General features: G+C 35.0%; 1 long non-coding RNA gene across 1 annotated transcript in view; it reads left to right on the plus strand.

The window, feature by feature from the left end:
* Positions 1–24,160, plus strand: part of LOC134475358 (uncharacterized) — a 487,450-nt gene that overhangs the window by 417,650 nt on the left and 45,640 nt on the right. The gene's annotated exons all lie outside the window — the stretch shown is intronic.

Raw genomic sequence — 24,160 nt, forward strand, 5'->3', positions numbered from 1 at the left:
TTCAATTTAAAGATGAGGAAATGAAAGTTCAGAGCAGCTAACTTACCTGTTTCCATCATAAGATTAGTAAGTTACTGAATTAAAATTTGAAAACACATTTTTCATGTTAGAATCTCATGTTCTCTGAGAATAAAACAAGAAATTCTCTAAATCACACCTTCCTGATCATCCTAACAGACCCCATTGCACCTCTTATCTTATAACTTGCATTCACAAAACCACTGGTTGAAACTCATATTCTAGTCCAAAAGGAAGCACAGAACAAATTGGTGTCTTCTAGAAATTTGAAATTTCATTTGTGCTTCTAATAAATTGCAGAAAATTCTTTGACTCATTTGAAACTGTATTCCATTTGTGTTATATGATTCACTGAGTCATTTCTAAGAAAAAGCTCTCGTATTTCTATAACACTTCACTCAAAGGCATTGAATCGTTTTTGAACAACAATGTTTATAGTGACTGTACAATGCAGGGATATAATGACTTTTTAAAGTCTTCTGGGAAAATCAAAGCTAAAATAAAATAACTTTGCATAACATGGATAGTACTGAACCATTTACACTTGAGAACTTCCCTCTAACAACCTCAGTAAACACCACCTTCCAACAGTCTCATTCCAAGGCGAATTTACCAGAAGGTAGCCCTGTTCTCTTTTATTTTACCCATGAGTAAACTCTCAAATACCATGTGTCCCTTAGATATCCATGGCATGTCCATGATTCATGAATATTTTATTAAACTGACTTGTTTTTAGCAATGTAACACCTAACAGGGCAGTGGACACCATAGATTCACAACCTGCTATTTACATAAGTGTTCCCCTTATGAGAATTTTCACCTCTAAATAAATGTGAAGAAAATATCTCCCCCAACTTAATTATTGCAGTATATGAAAGGGGCTGTGTTGATGCTTATTGCCATGATTTGGATTAGCACACCTCTGAGTCCCATATATTAATGGTCTGGTCATTAACATATAGTACTACTGGGAGATGGTGGGGCTTTTAAAAAGATGGGGCCTAGTGAAAGGGAATTAGGTCATTGAGGGCATGCCCTGAAAATAGATATTGGGACTTGATCCCCTTCCTGTGTCTCTCTCCTTTGTCCCTGGATGCAATGAGGTAAATAATGTCCTCTCCCACATATTCTTTCCATGATGTATTTGCCCTGATATATGCCCAAATAAATGCCAAACAACTACAAATTAAAACTTTTGCATCTGTGATCCAAAGTAAATCTTTCTTTTTAAGTTGATTACCTTGGATATTTTGTCACAGTAACAAAACTGGGTGATACATGATTTTAGAAAATTTGGATATTAATAAGAATCAGTGAGTGCTTACTATGTGCAAAGGATGGGGCAGGTAAACTATGTGCATAAGCCTCAAAATATTCCCATGAGAAAATCACATTTCATGTGTTCAAATAGGTAAATCCGTATACCTTAAATGGCTCATTGAAGGTCATATTTAATTGGTAACTCAGCCAAGATTCATATCTAGGTCTCACTGACAGAAGAGACAATGCTTTAACCATTATACTACACATTATTTCCAGTATGGTGTCCAATATTGAAACATTTTCCTCTTGTTAGTGAGACTTTATGTGTTTATCTATCAAGACTAGTAATCCCACCATTGTGCCTTTCCCAAACTTTTTGCAACTCTACTCAGTCTTTAGTGGAGGACAACTGTTACTACTCAAACCCAAAATAAGATAAAATTTTCTCTTTGGTTACTAATGTTTTTTTAAAAAGATATTCAGTACCTTTTTAGATTTTTTCACTTCCTTGAAAAGTGAATCATTGAAAATCTTTACATGAAGGCCATAATTCTCTTTCTGAGTTAGAATTAATGGATGGCATAAAATATATTACACTAAAAATGTGATTAGAGTATAGTATAATGAAAGTATATCCTTTAAATAAAACTGGACTTCATTGCTATTCTTTGTGAGTGCTCTCACAAGGTATTCCTATAGTTTCCCCTTAAACACGTGCTTACTAATAATTATAATAATAGCAGCTACTACTTCCAATAACTATTCATCAGGAATTGTATCTTTTAATTTATATGCATTTTCTCGTTAATTGTCACAGAAATCCCCTTAATGTTTGTTATCATTATCCTTGCTACTCTTTTGATGAATTTCAAGTTTAGAGTAGCTAGGAAATTATTCCTAGACACAGAGCTCATAAGAAACAGAGGCAGAACTCAAAATCATTTATGTATCTGTAAAATTGGAGACCATACTCCTATTGGTACATTATTATCCATCTACAACAGGAGAAGTCCACAAACTGTTCTGTGGACTAAGACTACCCTATTGCTTCTTTTAGAAAGTTTTATTAGACTACAATTACACACATTTGTTGACATATTACCTGTGGTTGTTTAACATTCTATGGCACATATGGTCCATAAAGCCAAAAATGGTAACTTTCTACTCCTTTATAGAAAAAAAAGTTTCCTGACCCTAACAGAAAACATATTAAAATATTAAATCAGACCAATTCCTGGGGCTTCTCACTTTTTAGACTTTTCCTTTTAAATGCCCCATGTATTATTTTATTACGTGTTTGAGGTACATAATGTTCCCTTTTTTTGTGTGGAGTTGTTGCTTTTACATTAACGCATTTTAATTTCTTTTTTCATCCCTGTTCCTTCCCTTCCTTTTTCCCTCCCTCCTTTGATCCCCTTCCCATTTGAAAAAAGTATGACTAACTATATCCTATTATCTATCTTTTATTTTGCTCTTTAATTATATTTTGTATTTCTTATATGAGAATTTATAAAAATAGTTAATAAAACCATGTGATAATTAATCATGTGTGCCTGATTTATTTGATTTAACGTTATGGTTCCAAGATAAATGCATTTCTCTAAAACGTTTCTCTATCTTTAAGGCCGAGTGGCATTTCATGGATCACTAGCCCCTAGACAAATACAAAACAAAATAACGCTGATATTCTATCTTGTGCCATTTAGTCTTATTTTTTTGTCTGCACCTAAATTAGTACCATGTATATTATGAAATATACAGAGTTATATAGTGTTTAAATATAGAGTTAAATAGTGTTTTATAAAAGATTACCTATAAGTTTTGGAAATCTAGATAAACTTTTCTGGTGCTCTTTTATCAGCATGTATGCTTTCTACATCAAAGAAATAATATTTTAGCCAAGTATGGTTGTGGAAGACATTTGTTTTTGCCTCATCAGCAAATATTCTACCTTTGACAATGTTTTCTAATTTTCTTGTGGAGATCTAACTCCCTTTACAATCCTGGGTAACATTCTACCCCCATGTCTGGGACCAGGCCTAAGTCAATCATCTTATATCATTTGCCTTTATACTGTGACTTTTCTGCGAAGTAGGCTTGCCTCCTAAACTAATCCAAGTAGAGTGAGTCTTATGACTCTTCTTGGGAATATTTTAAAAAATGCTTCCTTTTTTCCTAACTAGAGTAGAATATAGAAGGATTATGACTGTACTTGCTACTGATGGTAACCTTTTCACTGAAAGAGGACAACTTATTTGATTAAGAGCAAAGACTTTCTGAGGAAGTACAACTGAGGAGTATGGATGAAAAAACTAAATCCTGATGGTGATTTTATGAGTCACTGATCCAATTCTGACTGGAGATGTGAGCTAATAAAAGTGCTTTTAGTCCTTTTAGGAGGGCACATTCAGTGAGTTTTCCTGTACTTTGGAACCCAAGGAGTTCTGATACAATGATGTTCCCTATTGAAACTACACTATTTTTAGCCCAGTCGCTTATGTCAATTAGGAGAGTGAAAGCAGAAAAAGTTATTAGTTGCCTAGTAACAGCAACAAGGTTCCTATATCATAGTGATGGTACTGAACGAAGAACACTAGTGTTATGCATTCTATTCCACTTTTAACTTCTTAACACAGAAGTTCCCAGATTCTCTACCCCTAGAAGCTTTGTTTTTGAATTTGCTTTTGTTTGGCCCGTGAGTATCTGGATAGAGAGTGACCCCCAAAAAATTACAGTCTTGCAAATGCATAACAAACAAATGTGAGGTGACTAGTTAGAGCTTGAAGAGCAAGTTTTGGTTCATGATCATTTCTATCATCAAAACCTGCATCTTTTCCAAGTACGCAGTGAAACAGCAAAGATTAATGCTGAAAGGGGGCAGGGATCACGGAACCAATTAACCTGGATTTAAATAATACACAAAAGTTTGCAGTTTCCTTAACTTCTCTGTGCCCCCATTTCCTATTCTATATAGGACAATTTTGAGGACAAATAAATTAATATTCATGAAAATCTGAAAATATTGGCTGGCACACAGTAAGTGCTTGCTATAGAAGTATTTGTTAAATTGAAAAAAGAAAGTGAAGGACAGAAAAGTTACTACAAACAACTTAAATATATATGCAGGGAGTTTGTGAAAATATTTATTGTCCCACCTTATGCAGCATGTGAAAGACACAATAGCACAGATTATTTTTTTCAAACTCCCAATCTAGTTGATTCTTATCTTGTCTATTGGAATGATTGAAGAGATGGTCTGACTTGGAGGCTACATAGGGCAGAAGTCCATATGTGGTTTTTCTCTTTCCCAATAGGAATGCATTTTTGTTTCTCTCCATTTATCTTCAAATATATGGATCTTAATTTCATTTTAGCACTTAAGAAGGACTACAATGGAGACTGTCAAAAGATCTCTGATGTCATCCATGTTTCCTGTAGTCTCTTAGGCCCAGAGCAATACCAATTCAAGTCATCATTGAACACTTACGTAACCTTGTGTCTAACACTATGCCACAAGATTTGTGAGATTCAAAGAAGTAAAAGGTGAGGTTTTAAGACCTAAAATCTTTAAGACATGATTGAGAGGACAATAAAGAAGCAAAACAAATAATTCAAGGGTTATCTGATTTTTTCTAAAGTGAAGTCATAGAGATTCCATGTTATGCCTGCCTAATTCTCAGCTCATGTAGAACTTGTCTTTCATTTTGTTTTTAATTTTCAAAATGAAAAAAAGATTTAAAACTATGGTACAGAATTTCAAAACAAAATAATAGGAGACTGACACTGGTTAATAATTGCATATTGTCATCTTGATAGTAGGTGCTCAGATTACAAGATATAGGCATGCAAAAAAAGATCAAGCAAAAATGTACATTAGATATATGAAAGTGAAAGGGAAAAACTACTCAACAGGCTCTTCTTTTTTAAAAATACACTTTCATAATACATAACAATATATCCTTCATGGGAAATTGGTACATACACATATCATATTTTGATTCTTTCCTCTTCTCCTTCCCCTCTCCTCTTTCCAGTTCTCTCCATCAATCCCCAGATCTCCTTTGCTAGTGGGTTCCATTGTTCTTATCTACTGAGGCCTGCACTATCTAATACTAGCCACAGATGGGAGGCTTCAGAAGATCCATCCAACGCCACATCTGGTTAGGCTTTAAGACTTCTATTATTCTTCTGATCTTTCATTGCTATTTCTATTTTTTCTTTTTGTTTCAAGTATGCTTATAATTGTTTACTCTTCATTTATATGATGGCTACTTTAAAATTATTCCCAAACTGGTTTTAGTATCTGTATCATTGTGAAATTGCTATAAATTAATCTGTCTTTTCTTGTTCAGTTTGACATTTTTCAGGCTCGGTATAATGTGTGTAATTTTTTATTATTTTCTGAATATTTTGAGTGTTTTTAAGACAACTTTGTGTCTATTTAAGCCTCCTGCTTTAGCAGGCTTCCTTCAAGGTCAGACAAGATTGGGCATGTTCAGGGTGGTATGGTCATAGACTAGCCTTTTGATGGTGCAACAGTTAGAAGTTGGGTAACTTTTTCATTACTGTCAGATGAGATTAAAAGTCCAAGTCCCCATTTCATTCCACCTTGTGGTATTGGAGGGTGACTTCCTTACTGCTAGGCATGGTTGGGAGTTCAGGTTTCTGCTGACTCTTCCTGGCTGGAAGGGGGATAGTTGACTAGTTCTTCTCCTTCCATGCCCTCATTAATACCAAAGGGTGGGAAAAAAATTCATTGCCATTGGGCAGCAGATCAATTCCTGACTTGCCACTTGGCTTTCTCTAACAGGATTCTGGTGGGAAGAGGGGGGAGTGTCTTACTACCACTGGTTTGGAGTGGAAGTCCTGGATCCCTCCATGAGCTCTGCTAAGCTCATGGGAATCTATTACCTTATCCAGCAGTGAGCAGCTGAGCATCTGGTGATAGGAGAGGTGTAGACTGTGCACTCTGCCTTTGCCAGCATCGGTGGTATAAGGCCATATTTGTTTCTGCAATATTAGGTTGAAGTAGAACAATAATTGTCTGAAGGATTTCTGTCTCACTGGGCTGCTCTTTTACTAGACCCTTAGCTACAGAGAACAGCAAATTTTTTGGATTTTTAAAAATTAAGCCCACTGGTGTTTCTTGGTTGTTGTTCCAGGTTGGTGTTCTATCTGGCACAAGTTTATTATGCATGAGGCAAAAAGAAAACCTAGGGAATTCACTGCATGTATTTCTTCAGATATTAAGGGCGCTTATTGCCTTCGCTCTACTTGTCAGGGTTTTCTTTTACTTTTTTCTTGTTTTAAGTGTAGAATGTACAGGATTATTAGCTGATCATATTGAGAGGAATAATAAAATGTGTGTCATCTCTATTGCTATCCAGGATTGAAATCCCTTCATTGTCCTTTTTTTCTCTACTATTTAATGCCACTATTTTTGCAAAAGAATAAATGCTGAGTGTGAACCTTCACAAATGCTTTGGCAAGTGAGGTTTCCCCTCTTACTAGCCATCATTCTGACACACTGTGCCCCATCTAAGAACAGAAAGGTAAACACACTCTTCCTAAAGAACTGTCACAACAACCCACAGAGAATGGGGAACATATTACAGCACCGCAAACTTCCATAGTGGGACATGCTTGTTATCTGAATCAAGGAAAGTGAGCTGTTCATCCCCGCAAAGTCACCTGGTAAATGTGTCACAGTGCTGCCACATGAGAATGGAATGACTTTTTCTAAGACGTTGCAGGTCACAAATACCTATTCTTTATTTTCCATATGCCTATATCACACCCCCATTGGAAGTGAAAAGAGGCAGTACTCACTGAGCAGAAATGAGGAGGGAAAGCCAGGCGAATCTTAGAGTACTAGAGAACAAAAGGACTCCTATCAGAAAGGTGGAGAGATGACAAGAAATGGAAATGCATGTAAACTAAAGCTGTAAGCTCTCAGTATGTTCTTCATTGTCCCATTAGACTTCGCTTAGAAAATGTGGGTTCAAAAATAAAAGACATTTAAGATAGTAATTGCAGATTATTAAGCACAATACTATACATGGGAACTGTTTGGACATAGTGTCCTATGAGAATAGACTGGTTTTATGTTATTCAGTAAACATTTGTCTTCAATGAAACCTCTAGCTACAGTCATTATTCAACCCTCTCCAGTGTCTTCCTTTCACCTCTATCTATAAGGCCATTTTTATTCACAGATTCTTTTGTTGCACCGTGTTAGGAAGTTGAGCAGTAGCACTTGGAAACACCAACACACGTCAAGATTTTTCTGGGTTTCTCCAAAAGTTCATATTTTGAACTCATATGAGTATCACTGATACTCATTAAAACACCTTACTACAAGGAAAAATAAGATAATGATCAATGAAGAATCTTGTCTTCTTGGAATGCTTTTCTTGTTCCTCCATATTCTACTATAAGTCTGTCATCTCTTTATTTTGAAACAGGTGACTTCTATGTAAATGCAAATTCCTCCATATAGAAGACTCAAGTTAAGCTTATTTAACTTTGGGTTATTTTGGTGTACATATTATAATTTCTTCATTGTCCCATTAGACTCATACAAAGGGATAGAAGGAAATTTTGAAGATGAGGGAGGAATCTATTACTATAATTATGATCATTTCTATAGGTGTACACATATGCTCCAACTCAATCAATTTATCACATTAGGTATGTTTTTTGTGTGTAATGATTATACCTCAATAAATCTCATTTTACACATGTGAACTGGATTGCAATAATTTTTTAGGTAAAAATCATTAATGTGACACTAGCATAGGAGCCAGGCAAAGGGCATAAAAAGTTGAAGCAGGAGTTGGGGACAGTAAACAAGTAAACGTCTTACTTCCTGGGTTGAACTATTTATGTTGAGCATCCAGGAACCCACCTTTATTCAAGATCCGAGATGTTTTACTGATTATTTTTGAACTGATAAGGATTTTGACGCTGTCTCATGGTCATCTTTCCCTAGTAGAGTTTCTATGCCATTTTTCTGAAAAAAGTGTTAAATCAATGAAAGTAGCCAAGTTCAGACACGCTGGGTGCCTCTGTACAGTAGCATTTTATAAATATAAGCAATTATATTTCCAGATCACAATGCATTATTCACAAGCTAACATAGAAGTCCCTCAGCTCAATTCAATGATGAACAATGAAATATGATTTCCAGCTTTTCAATGCCTTTTTAGTTTTCTTTTTTTGTCAAAGACTGAAAGTCTGGCCTTTCATATGTCCTCTATATTAGTATTTCAGCACCGTCACAGCAATTTAAACATGTACAGACAAGTATTTTGGAAATATTACCCAAGTGAATATTTCTTTCTCCTGGAAAAATAAATGCACTAAGTATTTGTCACAGGTGGAGATATTAATAGAGTAACTGTTCACTTGCAGAATGAAGAAAAAATAATTTTGAAAAGTCTCAGTACTGCTAAATATGCTCAGATTCTTTGGGATGCAGGTAATAGACACAGAGGGATGAGGTGAAGTTTGACATATACATCTCTGCCATGAGCTCCATTTGGGGCAAAATTTGGATATAATTCAAGTGATTAATGCCATTGAAAGTAACTACGTATGGCAGAGATGCAGAAATAGCTAGGGCACAGTTCCTATCTTTCAGAGGCTTATAATATGACAAGGGGAGATAAATCATCTGGTAATGAAGACAACTATAATGAAGATGATAATAACTTCCTTTAAAGGAGTACTATTTGCCCAGAAATGTGAATCGTGTTTTGCAGGAATCATTTAGTTTGTTTCCTCTAACAGCCTATGAAGTATGTATTTTTATTCTCATTTTATATATGGAGAAACAGTTCAGAGCTTCTACGCTGTTAGGCTATTTTTATTTTTTTTTAATTTAGATTTTTATTAGTACATGTCTATAGTACATAATAATTTCATTTTTGTGTGAGAGTTTGTATACATATTTCTTGTGGGGGAGTTTATGTAATTATTTTTGTCCCCTTCCTCTTCCATCCAAACTGCTCTCACCAACTCTGGTTCCTCTTCTCATTTGGAAAAGCTCTATTTGTTTTATTCTGCAATTCTTTTTATTCATGCCTTTTCACTTCCCTCTTTGTTTCGCTCTTCCTCCATCTCTTCTTGTTTCTTTCTTGTTTGTTGGGAACAAATTTGTCTGTACGTCAGGTATCTAGGGCAAGGTCACTGTCTCTTATGAGTTTGGCAGGGCTCCACGAGAAGTGTACGCAGTTCAGTAGTACACAGATGCACAAAGTGATTCTGTCTTTCCCCTGAGCTAATAATATAGACAACTACTCTCTTGTTCCCCAAGTAAACACCAAAACATGATATTTTGTTGAAGATTAGATGTTCTTCCTCTTCCAGATCTTACTCTCCCCTTAAAATTCTGCTGAAATCAGCCTTCTGCTGATTATATAAAGAAATTCACTGTAGTTGTTGGGCAGTTCTTTCTCCAATCAGAAGGGCTCCACCTGATCTCAGTTTTCTGATTCTTGCCTATATTTCTTCATCCTCCACTGTCTTCCTTCTGAAGTTTCAAGAGGTGTACTGGATGCAGCACCCAATTGGAAAAGATTTCACTATTTCCTATTATCTAATTTCTATTTTGCTCTTTGTGTTTGTTTTGGGTTTACCATGTGATATTTATATGTGTAAGTCTGTTTTATTTTTCTTAATTTTGAAGTCTCCAGGTGCATTCACTTACTGAAAAATGCCTCAAGCTTATCATTTGTTATGCAGAGCAATACTCCATTGTGCATAAATACTACACTTCATTTTTTAAAGTATCTAATAGTCTTTAAGATAAAGTCAAATTTCCAGTATAGGAGAGTTTTGGACCCTATTTGGTGATACATCATCAATATATAGAATAGTGCTTCACTTACAGAAGGTGCCAAATGAATATGTACAAAATTTGAAAAAAAATATTTTCAACATTTAAACTTTAAGGTTGTTTCCTGGAGTCAAGTATGATGTCATGATTGTCTATAGACAGTAAATACAATCAAATGAAGGCATAATTAACTATTGTTCATAATGCTCTTGACCCATTTAAAACAGTATATTTGACACAGGGAAGATATTAGATTATATTTTAAATAATTTTAGATTTACATTTTAATATATTACTGTAAAAATTGTAATTTATGAAGTATTAATATTGTCTTACAATGAACATAAATTTAGTTATAATAAAAGTACAATAAATATATTTTTAAGTAAAATAACAGTCACTTGAAACTACATAATTTTAAGATACATTATAACTTCCTAACACCTGACATGATTTTAGAAAAATATTAAGAATATAAAAATATAAAATATTATATTTTCTTCTTGTTTGAGTGCTTCTAAATTGAATAATCATCATTTTTCAAAATTGACCTAGGTTTACATTTTTATATCTCTCTTAAGATCTGATGTAACTAATTGATCTGGTTACATTTGAACTGTATTATATTAACCTGAGACTGTTTTTCATAGAAGAAACTATTAAGAAAAAACCGTACAGCAAATAGCAACTTTTAACCAATTGGAAACTTTCCTAATTGCTATTTTTAATCTTGCTTTTTTTTAAATTTTTTATTTGGTAAAACAGAAAATCTATTATAGTATTTTTGAAGTTGTTAAATGATCTACATATTAAAACCATCAATTAAAACCATCAATTAAAAATAAACTTAATCAAGTTGCATCTTATTGTATAATAAAAATTATCGGGGCTGGGGATTTAGCTCAGCGGCATAAGCACCTGCCTTGCAAGCAGGCGGTTGTGAGTTAGATCCCCGGTACCGATAAAAAGTTAAAAAAAATTAAAAATTATCTAGATGATCAAGACCCTCTGTAAGAATTATCACTAATTATTAATGAACATTTACTGGCATAACCAGCAATAACTGAGGCAGCACATTTTGTCAATTCATCATTAAAATATCTTACAAATTTGAAAATACTAATCATCTTCAATTGTATAATGAATTGTACTAATGAAATGGATGTCATAATTACAATTAGTGAAACAATGACAAAGTGGAAGTAGCAATAACCTTATCTGAGGTAAATTCTCATCAATGAAATGTGCCACCTTATTTTAATTTGCAGAGCGGATCATTTGGCAATAGAAGAATATTCAAATTGAGTGTGTTTCTGAGACCATTTCCAGTGGTGACTAACACATGTGTCAGCAAACTTACAAAGAAAGATCTTCTCTGAGAGGGTGTGGCTGAGTCTAGTACATTGGGATCCAAGAGAAAACAAAATTGGAAGAAAGGGAAAAGTTGTGAGTGTACTCATGTGTTATGATTTACATCTAAAATGTTCCCTAAATCTCTATGGACCAGGTAGAGTTATGGGAATGTGATTGGATTATGGATTTTAAAGTCAGTTTTCTGTTAGGAGGTGGTATCTGGTTGGAAGAAATTGGTCACTAGTGGGTGGCCTGGATCTTCCTCTTTCCTCTTTCTTTTTTTTAATTTTATTTTGAAAGTAGTAAACTACAACAAAACAAGACAGAATAAAGCCAACTAAGATCATACAGTGAAATTGGTACAGAACTCCACAGCAGGTTATTGGGATAACAGTACTAGGTATCACAGTATATTTCATTATTTTTACAAGATCTTTCAATCACGTATATCAAAATAAAATGAAATACAGAACATTATAGAACTTATCAAAACAGAATATTGAATAGAGCAGTACCATTAATCAGAATAGAGCAAAACAGTAATAAACATATTTGCCTTCCAAGAGATGGTAGAAGGAAATCCCCCTTATTTGCTATGGTCATCCTCCCAGGAGGTGCTCAGATTTCTGGTTCCCATTTGCTAACGGGGGAGACAGGCGAAGGGGGTGGGAAATGTTTGACTCTATGCCGTGCATCAGTAGGTTCACTATTGCTTAGCAGGGAGGCAGGCTGGTTGTTTGGTTTCACAGCATCCTAAGTTCCAACATGGTGCGGATCTCAGGAGCTGCTGCTGGTTCTCCCCCAGGAAGGGCTGCAGTCTGCCACACCGCAGCCACTTACCAGGGAGGGGAGCTGCTTCCCTCCTTTCTCTTTCTATCTCTGCTCCCTTCCTACCACGTCATGAGCTGATTTTCCTCTTCAGTGCCATTCTGCCTTGGAGATAGCTAACTACAGCCTGAAACTTCTACAAACTGTGAGAAGAAATAAAGTTCTTCCCTTTACAGTTATGGATGTTAAAATACTGTGTCTCAGTAATAAGAAAGTAACTAAGACAATAGGAAAGATTGAATTTTTTTCTTGAAAAGGTGTGATTTTTGCTGCTACCATCACTCAAGGACATCAAACTACACGGTCATCAGCCTGTGAATATGAATACATACCAGTGACTCTCCAGGAAGTTTCCAGGCCTACAGCCTCAGACTAAGGGTGCATTAGTGGTCTCTCCTGTTCTAAAGCTTGCAGCTTCTGAGACTGAGCACCTGCTTGTTCTCCCAGCTTTCTGTTCTGCTGTTAGCCATTGTGAGATTATTCAGTCTATGATGAGGTTTTGTTGCCCAAGTTATCCTGGGCTCATAATATTGGAAATGCATTAACACACTTTCTTTACCCATTTTTTTGTTGTTGTTGAAAGTCATACACTCTGTGTAGAAGTCAGCACTAAAAATAAATATATGAAGCACTTTACATCTAAGATATAGATGTGTCCTGTCCTAAAGGGTCAGCTGAAGACTCTACAGTCATGACTTGGAGGGAGGCCATAACCTTGCAGCTGCAGAATGTAGCCACATTTTCCATGCCGTTCCACATTTCCTCAAGCCTATCAACACACACATATCAGCACAGTTCTTGGTGCTATCGGTCAACTACAATGTATACTTTTCTCAAACTATCTTTTGGAATTTTCTAGGGATACTTTTTTCTTTTTATGTATTTGAAACAGAGTATCCCTTTTACAAACAGAGTTGTCATCAGCCTTCTCCTCATATAAGAAGACTTTCACTGTGTGAAATAAGTCATTGGACATTAGCCCCAATATTAATAATTAGGGAAATACAGGCTGTTTCCAAGGTTTAAATTGTGCTTCCCTAAACATGGGTATGTATGTATCACTGTAATATGATAACCTTAACTGTTTTGGGGACTGTAACTAGAAGATGAATGCTTGAGTCAAATGGAATTTCTATTTTTAGAAATTTGGGGAATCTCAACACTGACATTTACAGTGATAATACTATTTTACAATCCCATCAAAAATGTAGGTTTCCTCTTTCTGTGAAGTCTCACCAGCATTGTCATTACTTGACATAATTTCCTTAATAAGAGTCATTCTTTCTAGAGTAAAACAATATCTCAGTGTTGATCTAATTTACATTTGTCTGATAACCTATAATGTTGAACTACTTTTCATGTATTTGTTAGGCATATCTGCTTCTTTTTCTAAAACATGTCTATTTATTTCAGGTGCCCAATTTTTATTGGAACATTTATTTAGAGGGTTCTATTTTCTTTAGTTGTTTATATGTTCTTAATGTTAGTTCTCTGTCTGAGGAATAACTAGCATTTTTTTCCATTTCTGTAGGTTGTATCTTTACTATTTTGTAGAAATATTTTAATTTGACATGATCCCATTTGTTCATTCTCATCATTATTTCTTGTGCCACTTAGTGTTCTGCTAAAAAAATTTTTGCCTATTACTATGTCTTCAAGAGATTTACCACTTTTTTCTTCCGTCAAATTAAGTATTTCTGTTTTAATATTTAAATGTTCAATCTACTTTGGTTTTAGTTTAGTACATGGTGAGATATATAGGGCTAGACTCCATTATACACATGAGGATATCCAACTTTTCCAGCATGATTTTTGAAGACACTGTCTTAACTTCAGTGTAAGTTTTTGACGCTTTTAACAATTGGACCTGGGGTTGAATGGGTCTGGGGTTGTTTTACTTATTCTATTCTGTTCCATTGACCTGTTTTTGTGAAAGCACCATGATTTTTTTTTTTTTTTTATTGTAGCATTGTAACATAACTTCAAATCTAGGATTGTGATACCTACTGCTTTGATATTATTTTACAAGATTAATATTGATACGTTGGATCTCTTATGGTTACATATCATTTGTTGGAGTGTTTTCTATAGATTTGTACAGAATTATTAGGCTAGTTTGATTTGAATTGCCCTTAAATCTAATATTAGTCTTGGAAGTGAAATAGAGCCATTTTGACTATTTGTTCTGCCTATACAGAAATATGGAATACCTTTCTATTTTCTGTTGCTCTCTTAAATCTCCTTTTTAATTTCATGGAAGAGATTTTAGATCATTGTTAGTAGATATTCTCTAAAGTTCTAGTGGAACTCAACAGTGACTCCTTGGCTTTTCTTAGTTGGTAGATTTTTTACTATTGCTTCCATTTCATTGTTTGGTACTGGACTAGTTAGGATTTTAAGTCTTCTTGGTTCAGTCTCTAAGCTTATACGTATCTAGATGTTTCTCCATTTCTCTCGGACTGTCCCATTTATTGCCATATAGTTTCATGAAGTAATTGCTAGTAATCTCTGGATTTGAGCAATATTCATTAATTTCAAGTTTTTCACTTGTAATTTCAATGATACATGTATTTTCTTTCCTTTTTTTGGTAAAATTGTCTAAGATTTGGTCTGTTTTTTTTCATTGTTTCAAAAATTCAGCTCTTTGATTTATTAATTCTTTGAGTTTTTTTTCATTTCCTTTCATTTGTTTTGTTTTTAGTTTCCAATTCATTCACTCTCTGATTTTCAGAATTTTTTTCCAAACGAGGCATAGATTTTAATTGTTGCTGTTTTTCTAGGATGTTGATGTGCATAATAAAGTTATTTATTTGAAATTGGACTTATTCTAATATGAGCATTAACAATTATAAACTTTCCTCTTAGAACTGCTTTCACTGTGTCCCATAAATTTTACTATTTTGTACGGGCACTATCATTTATTAATAGGAACTGTGTTATTTCTCCCTCAGTTTTTTTCTAGGATTCATTGTTTATTCAAATATGTGTTGTTTAATTGCCATCAATTTATTTGGTTTCTTTGGTCATTGTTATCTAGTTTCATTTCACTCTAATTGAATAATGTGTATGGTAAAATTTCAATTCCTTTTCGTTTATGTATGCATGTTTATGGTTTGCATATGGTCTGATTTAAAGAAAGTTCACTGTGCAGTTAAGAAGAATGGATATTCTGTTTTTGAGTGGGTGGTTCTGAACATATCTATTAAGTCTGTTGTTTTCAAAGAGATGGTTTAACTATGATATTTGTTTGCTGATGTTTTGTTTAGGTGATCTGCCTATTTGTAATAGTTGAGTATTGATGTCCCCCATAATAATTGTATTGATAACTATTTGATTTTAATGTGCTTAACTTTTGTTTTATGAAGTTGGATGCATCTTTTCTGGTGCATATCATTTCATAATTTGCATTTCTTTTAGTTGAATTCTTTTATTAACCAATATGTAGTGACTTTCTTTGCCTCTTTTAATAAATATTGGCTTAAAGTCAAGTTTGTCTGAAAACAAAATTTCAACTCATGCATGTATTTGTTACTTCCATTGCATTGAATATTGATTTCCATCCTTTGGTTTTTAGTTTGTGAATTTCTTTTTGAGTTAAATGTGTTTCATGTATGCAACATAACACTAGATCTTGTTATCTTGATCTGCTAATCTATTTCTTTTGATTAATGAATTGATACCAACCACATTCATGGTTATAACAGATATTGACTTATTTTTGTCATTGTACTATTATCCTCCTGCTGATTACCTTTCTTTCTATTCTATTTATTGTTCACTTTGCCTGGTACATTCATTCTATTGGATCTTTTAGCATTTTAAAATACATTGTATTCTAGATAACCTTGAGAAATTTTTGAGAGCTCTTTTGATAGTCTTGTGCTTCTAAGATGCCCTTTATCATGGATATATCATATTTTTTCATCAGTTTTAACAAATAATTTGTAGGATATATCCATGTAGATTGGAGATTGTTTTCTTTTCTGTCTTGAAATACTCCTTGATTTTAAAGCTCCTTTTGAGGAGTCTGCTGTAATTATGATGCATTTTCCTTAATAAGTGATTTGCTGAATATTTCTAGCAAAATATAATATTCTCTTCTTATGTTGCATTTATGGTATTTCCACTATAATGTGTCATGTAAAAGTTATTTTCTGAATGTGTCTATTTGAGGTTCTATAAGCCTTACTTATTGTATGTAACATTCTTTTTTCCAGTTTGGGAAAGTTTTCTGGTATTACTTCATAACCAGGCTTGTTGTTAAGGCCCTCTGTGCTATCATCTGACTTCCCACTAATTCAAATTAATCTTAGATATCAGTCTTCTTTATTTCACTTAGAAAGCATTCAATCTATTTTTCATGTTCTCTCTTTTTAAAAGTATTTCTCATTCATTGATCATGAACCACAGTCCTTTTTTCTAAATATGACTATTCTCAAATTAGTCACTTCCACTCCCCACACTATCAATAGAATTTTACTGTACCGAGTTCTGTTTGGCACTTTTTTATGGACTCTGATTTTTCCAATATTGCATATTGATATTTTTCATCTTTTTTATCTCCCCTAATTTTTTATTTATTAGGTCTTCTGTAGGTTCTGAATGTTTTATTCACATTCAGTACCTCTTTAGTTACATCTGCTTTGAATTCACCAAATGCTTTATTGATCTCTTTAGTTATTGCCCCTGGTATTCTTGCAAATATTTCAACTTAATTATTTTTTTATTTTTTCCTTCATCATGTCTCCTATGCTTTGGGGGAGATGGGAGCTTTTGCAAACAATCTTGCCTTGTTTTACACTTTTTCTATTTTTTGTTTGTTTGATTATTGAGATTAATGGATTCATTATAGGAAATATATTCATGGCTGGTATGGAAACTTCATTAGTTAAAGTCTACTCTTTAGAGCTGCTCTCTAGAAGTATATAGCTATTGGCCTTTGCCTCTGTCCTGGAGTCCAACCACCTGCATTTATTTTGGAGTGGAAAGCACTCGATTTAGAGTAAAGCGTGGTAACATTCCAAGAGCTGTTTTTCAAATGGGAAGTAGTTGTCTTCAGATTCCAAACTCCCAAAGGCCTCCACTTCAATTCACGTATTGGGCCCTGCTAGAGCCTCCTCATAGCATCTCTATTTACCACTTATACTGCAAGTACATTGGATTTGTTGGATCATATAGACCTAGTGGCAGATCAGGCCACACAGAAGCTTGGACCTGTTACAAAGTCTTTTCATTTCCGGGCCCCACTCAAGTCTGGCAGCTTTCTGAGTCACCCTATAAAGAGGCCAGAGCAAAATGCCTAAGTGAGAAATATTACCTCCAAAATCCAAATAGACCCGCTATGTTGTGCCTCTTTATATTATTGTTGTAGGGGAAGCCAAATGCAGCAATTTATCTTTTAACTTGGAGGGAATATCTCTACATGCCTCACACCACTAGACTTCTAGAAATTTCACTGAGGTCAAAGGACCTTGAATTTTAGTAGTATTTATTTCCCATCTTCTGACTCTCAAATGTTTTACTAACAAATCCAGTGTTGTTGCTACTTTCTGACCACTTGGCCCAGTCAACATATCATCAGTGTAATGGACCAGTGTAATATCTTGTGGAAAGAAAAGGCAATCAAGATTCCTGCAAACTAAATTGTGACGTAGGATTGGTGAGCTGATATGAACCTGAAGTAGGACACTGAAGGTATATATCTTGCCTTATCAGCTAAAGGCAAATTGTTTCTGATGGCCATATAGAGAGGTATGGAGAAGAAGATATTTGCGAGATCAATAACTGCATACCAAGTACCAGGAGTTGTGTTGATCTGTTCAAGAAGCAACACCACATCTGGTATGGCAGCTGCAATCAAAGTCATCAACTGATTCAATTTATAGTGGTCTATTGTCATTCGCTGAGATCTACCTGTCTTTAAACATAGGCCAAATGGGAGAATTAATTGGAGCTGTAGTAGAAATTATCACCCCTGCATCTTCCACATCCTGAATAGTGGCACTAATCTCTGCAGTTCTACCAGTAATGCAATATTATTTTTGATTATTTTGCTAAGCAAAGACAACTCTAATAGTTTCCATTTTGCTTTTCTAATCACAGTAGCTCTCACACTACAGGTTAAGGAACCAATATAGTTGTTCTGCCAAGTACTGAGTATTTCTATCTTGATTATACTTTCTGGAAATAGGGGAAATGACCACAAGATAGATTTGAGGATGCACTTGACCCACTGTGAGTTGAATCTTTGCTAAAACTTTCATAATCACCTGATGTCTATTGGCCCCTACTCTTACAGGAGGGTCAAAATGTGCATTTTGTATCCTCTGGAATTAGAATTATTTCAGAACCAATGTCCAGTAATCCCTAAAATTTCTAATAATTTGCTTTTTCCCAATGTACAGTTACTCTAGTAAAAGGCCTCCAGTCCCTTTAGAGAAAGATGAGAGTGAGACTGACCATATAAAATTTTGGTGGTGGACCAGGTTCCTTCCCTGAAGGGGCATGGCCTTATCTTCAAATGGTTCAGGGCTGTAAAGCTCAATTCCAGGAACTAGTTGAGACCATGATTCCCTGTTACTATAATTTTGGAGAGATATTTTAGACAGGGAGGAACTATGTAGTCAGGCTGGCCTTGAACTCTTTATCTCCACCAAGCTGGCCTCAAATTTGCAGTGCTCCTCCTGCCTCAGCCTCCTGAGTCATGGAATTGCAGGCATGTACCACCATACCTGACATATTATTGTGATTTAATAAAGATTTCTGTTCATTTCCCCTTAAATATTCTTAGCTATACAAATCTATTGAAAATTTTGTTGACTTGTTGTCTATTTCATTTTTGGGAACATCGTGGATGATTATCCAACACTAGAGTTGTACATGTGTGAAACCAATCTGCACACTGTTCTGTTTGAGGTGTCCATCACAGCATGTGCATGCACCTTGCCTTTAGTGATTAAATGCTGCCACCTGACCACTGCCACTCCAGGATCCATTCAAACACATTCTCAAATGAGTAACTGCAGTCCCACTGTAAGATCTGGCAAATAGAGAGCAGTAATGATATGGGTCTTCCAGGACGCCGTTCTCCCCTCATAAATCTGTTTCTCGAGGTGTTAATGAAAGGTACATTTTCTGGATCATCCCAGTTTGGTGGATTAAGCTTGATATGACAAATCCACACCAACAGTCCCTCATCAGTAGTAAATTACAGAATATCAGGCACCTCTAACTTATTCACTGTAGGCCATCTTTTAATACATACTTCTGCCAACAAGCTGGATAAACTATTAACACTTTACTCCACAAGACACAACATTAAATTCAGGGTCTCTGCTGAGTGAGACCTTAACAATAAATAGTTTCCGCCAGATGTATGTTTTTGCCATTAGCTTACAACTGCAAAATCCATTCCTACACTTACTAATCAGGCTCCTGATTATAAGAATGAGAAGGCCAGGTGTGGTGGCACACATCTGTAATCCCAGCAATTGGGAGACTGAGGTAGGAAGATCATCATGAGTTCAAGGCCAATCTAGGGTATTTCGTGAGTCTAGACCAGCCTGAACTACATAGGGAGAACTTGTCTCAAAAAAATTTTAAAAACTCAAGTTCTTTGGACACATATTGGACATCCTCATAGTTTATACTATGTACCTCACCTTTAGGAGCCTTATGTGATTTGAGCCTGATGATAGACCTAAAGGTAAAAAATGTGGATCCAGAGGAATGTCAGTATTATTTTTTTTCCTTTTTTTGAAATATAAACATTATTATGCTTGGTCAACAAAGGATTAGTTTCCTCAAATGTACTGGGAGGGCGAACACCAGGGTGGTTGGAGGTACCACCAAAAGTGTGTGGGGAAATCTTCTCGGGCAAAACATCCTCAGAATTGAAGGGCTCAAAATCTTCAGATTCATTTGAATCCTTCCAAACATCTCTCTTCCTATTTATAGGATTACTACATTTGAGTGGGCCAAAAATAGTTCAGGTTCTTGTGTATGACAAGGCAAGAATTGGCAAGTATACACCTCACAGTATGTAATAAGTTTATTCAATATCACAGAGCAGCAGGAACAGGCAGAAGAGTGAAGTGGGCCAGAAAAATGGAGCTGATAACTCAGGCTTCGTGTATTTATAGGGTCAGACACCAGTCATCCAAGGTGCCTCCCACTGTCTTTCTCTGTTGTGAGCACTCGGCATGACCTCCTAAGTTTAAACTTGCATAATTATTAAGGTGGTTGATTTATAGCTGAATGCTGAAAAGGGAAGTGGCTTGCACAACTTCTCTGTTTTAGGATTATGGAAGCATGGATAACAATTAGGAGTGGTGTAATGTTTACAGTTGACCAAATGGAAGAGAGTGACCCAATCAGCTCCTTTGTTTCTAACTGTGCCAATCCTCCCTGAAAGCCCTGATCCCCAAAAGATCTTTGAAGGGAGCTGAAGAAGAAAGTTCCATTTTGTGTATCTACTTCTGGCTGGATAGTGGTGTTGGCCCTACTTACATAAAGACAAAAGAATCCCCACTCAGACTGTTCTAGGAGTTTGAGGTAGTTGAATCCATGGACCAAAGGTTTCTTGATGGACTGTGGGCATGGAAGCAGGCTCTGATCTCAAATTATGATCACTGCCAGTAGTTTAACAGTTGTCAAATAAGAAGAATTAAATTTGAGTCAGAGATTAATTACATAATATCCAAATAGTAAGGCTGTGAGAAGTAACAATAAAGGCCATGTCCAGGGAAATATTCAAGACTCCTAATTCCAGTTATTTGGCCAGGACATCCATGACTCAAATAGTTTTTCATGGATCTAAGAGACACAGCTAATTTTTGCACCAAAGCTCTTACTATTTTAGACCTATGACAAGGGAAGTACATTCTTCATTTAAGGACAAACATAACCCATTTTTTTCAGCTGTTAGGAGACCTAGTCCCCTCTGATGGTGTCTAGTCACTGATACTCATGAGTCTATCTGGTCTTTAAGAAATGCAATGCTCTGGACAAGTTTTTCTAGGCAGTCTGTCAAGTACTTAGGTAGCATGGACCTCATTTGCATGATCACTTGGAGCTTGGCAGTCTCTAGACAACAATAAACAAACTTTACAAAGGGATTAAGGCATGAATGACAGAACATGAGCACAAGAATGAAACGGAAGATTGGAGAAGAAGCCACGTTGGATGCCAATCTTAAGGAACTGGAATAGCAGCTATAACTAGCTGACTCCTAGAGCTATCTACACATGTAACTAAAAACTGTCAGCAGGGGTCAATATTTGGAGTCACCTTTAATATTTAGAACATATTGCTATTACTTTATGTTTTTTATTGTACTACCTGTTAGGTCTTCAAGACAAGGTTAAAGAGAAATTGTCTACCAAGGTGAATTAGGTCTCCTCAGGCATTACTTTTATAACCAGGTACAGAGCCTCTTAGCTTCTCTGCCAGTATCAGCTGTCAGGATGAATCACTGCCTTGCTTGACTATGTGGCTTCTTGGTACAGCATGAGTGAGTTTTCCTCCTTGGTGACCCTTGTTTTCAGCACACTGTGCACATTACTTGACTCATATTGTTTGCTGTCCAGCAATATCCTTGCTCAGGGGATTCAATGACTCAATAAAACTGTATAATCCTATAGAGAGGCTTCCTCATGTCTTGGGTTCTGGTTAACCACTGGCGTAAGTTCCAAAATATTGTCTAATTTTTAAGCCCAGTTACTTATTAATTGTGGTATACAAGTTGTTGAACACCCAGCAGGTTAGTTTCACTAATATTGACGTGGCAGCACTGACATGATTATTATAATTTCATCTGGATATCAAATACTTTGAAATATAAAGTATAGCTAGAGGACTATTATTTCTTACCTATCTGATTATTTTAGAAGTTGAATCCCTGAAAAATGTTAACAGATGTCAATATAGTTTTCCAGGGAAAACCTGAGATCAAGAGTCACACATAGAATTTCAGCATAACAATGATGATATTTTTTGAAGCACATTTAAATGTTCATCTTAGTATAGAATGACTTTTTTGTTAATCATCTCCATCTGATCACAAACGCATTAAATGACACAAGGACATTTCCATTTAATTTATTATCCTTCAATAGGATATCATCAAAGAAGAATGTGCCTTAACATATGAACCTTATTAGTTCTTTAATGTTTAATTTGTAATTTTCAGTGTGTGACATTGTTTAGATTGCTCAGTGCCTGAGTATCTCTAACTATAGTAACATATACATAAACTAGAAATGAGCAATTTGGTGGTGATATCATGTTGGTTTGACATGCACTTATCATAAGTAACTAGAAAACAAGTAAGCAAAAGAGTTACATTTGAGTCTAAAAGAAAATGTTATCATCATAAAGAACCCTGGTTTTACATCTTTGAATATTTGTGTACTCAGAAAGCATAGTAATTTAGTACATCATAAAATTAGCACTAATAAGGGTCACAGTAAAATGGACACCTTTGTATTTTAATTTAGTTTTGTAGCAAGAGCATTTTAAAATCAGAAAATCTTATTATTACCCACAAAAACTTAACTTTTTGATGATAAACAATATGAAATATTATAATAGTACATTTAATGATGTTTATTGGGTTATGTCTCCCATAAGGCTATGGAAATTATTGGGAGGTCCCCTTAGTAAATAAAGGTAGCTGCTCCTTTATTCACCAAGTGCAGTCTTGTCCAACAGTTATCTCAAAACCAAAGGATCCTTTTCTAGTTATCTTAACAGAGTATCTTTTGTTGTTAGTTGACCAGAGAACTGGGTCAGACAAATTAACACATTATTTTTGACCAATCAGAGACTCCAAAGTTATTATACACATACAAAATTAGGCATCTCATGTATTTTTAAAACAGCCCTTTCATCATTTTGATTGGCTGACAACCTGAATGGAAGCATGTCCTTTACTCTAATGACATTTATTTTACCAATAAGCCAACTTAAACTGTAGACTTAAATATTTCAACCTATATAAACTAATTTTTCATAGAAATCTCAAAAAAGGCAAAAAGAAGAAAAAAGTTGTTGAGCTCAAATAAAACAGCTCTAGATGGTGGAACTGGACATTGGCATAAATGAGATAGACAGGCAGAGAAGCAAACATAAGAAAATTGTTTATAAACCAGAGTGCATTCAGATGTATTTGACAATGGCTTTTTGACAAATCAAGCACAACTACTAATTTAGTAAGTTTAGGAAACAAGACAGTGGTGAAATTATTCACACAATCTACATAGAAGGAGATAAACCATTTATTCATCTGGTTCGCAAGAGAGGTTGGTATTTTGTATCATGAAAAGAAGCTTGTGGTTGTTTATTGTTTCACAGGTATATGATCCTACTTTGCCTTCTGGTATTTCAGATGGTTTGTGTTCTACACTGGAGAGATAATCCAAATACCTATTTCCTGTATCTTAATATACCTATTTTCTGTATCTTAATAATAAAATAAGTGGTTAATAGCTTTGTGAGATCTTGTATGGGCAATAGTTTACTGATGGCTTTGCCACAAGGTGAACCTAACAGTATCTGAAGCTGAAATAGGGAACTTAACCAATGCCTTTAAAATGAGTGTGCAGGTTCACTAATTCGCTTCATAGAAAAAGAATTTTCAGTATATGTCAGTGAAAGAGATATGAGAAGAATTTATTAAAAGTAAATATAGGATGTACTCAAGAGCAGAATGTGGGTTCTCAGAGAAATGAAACACAGTATACATGGAAAATGAGTTTTTTATGTGTTTTGGGCTGTGGAAATTTATGCAATTCCATAATCTATAATATGAGTCTTAGTTTTAGTTTTAGTCTTAGCCTTAGTAGGTGGGGAAGCATGGCC

Source organism: Cavia porcellus, unplaced genomic scaffold (assembly GCF_034190915.1).
Source record: "Cavia porcellus strain 051 isolate PalLab524CR breed Dunkin Hartley unplaced genomic scaffold, mCavPor4.1 scaffold_3, whole genome shotgun sequence".
In the NCBI taxonomy this organism is placed as follows: Eukaryota; Metazoa; Chordata; class Mammalia; order Rodentia; family Caviidae; genus Cavia; species Cavia porcellus.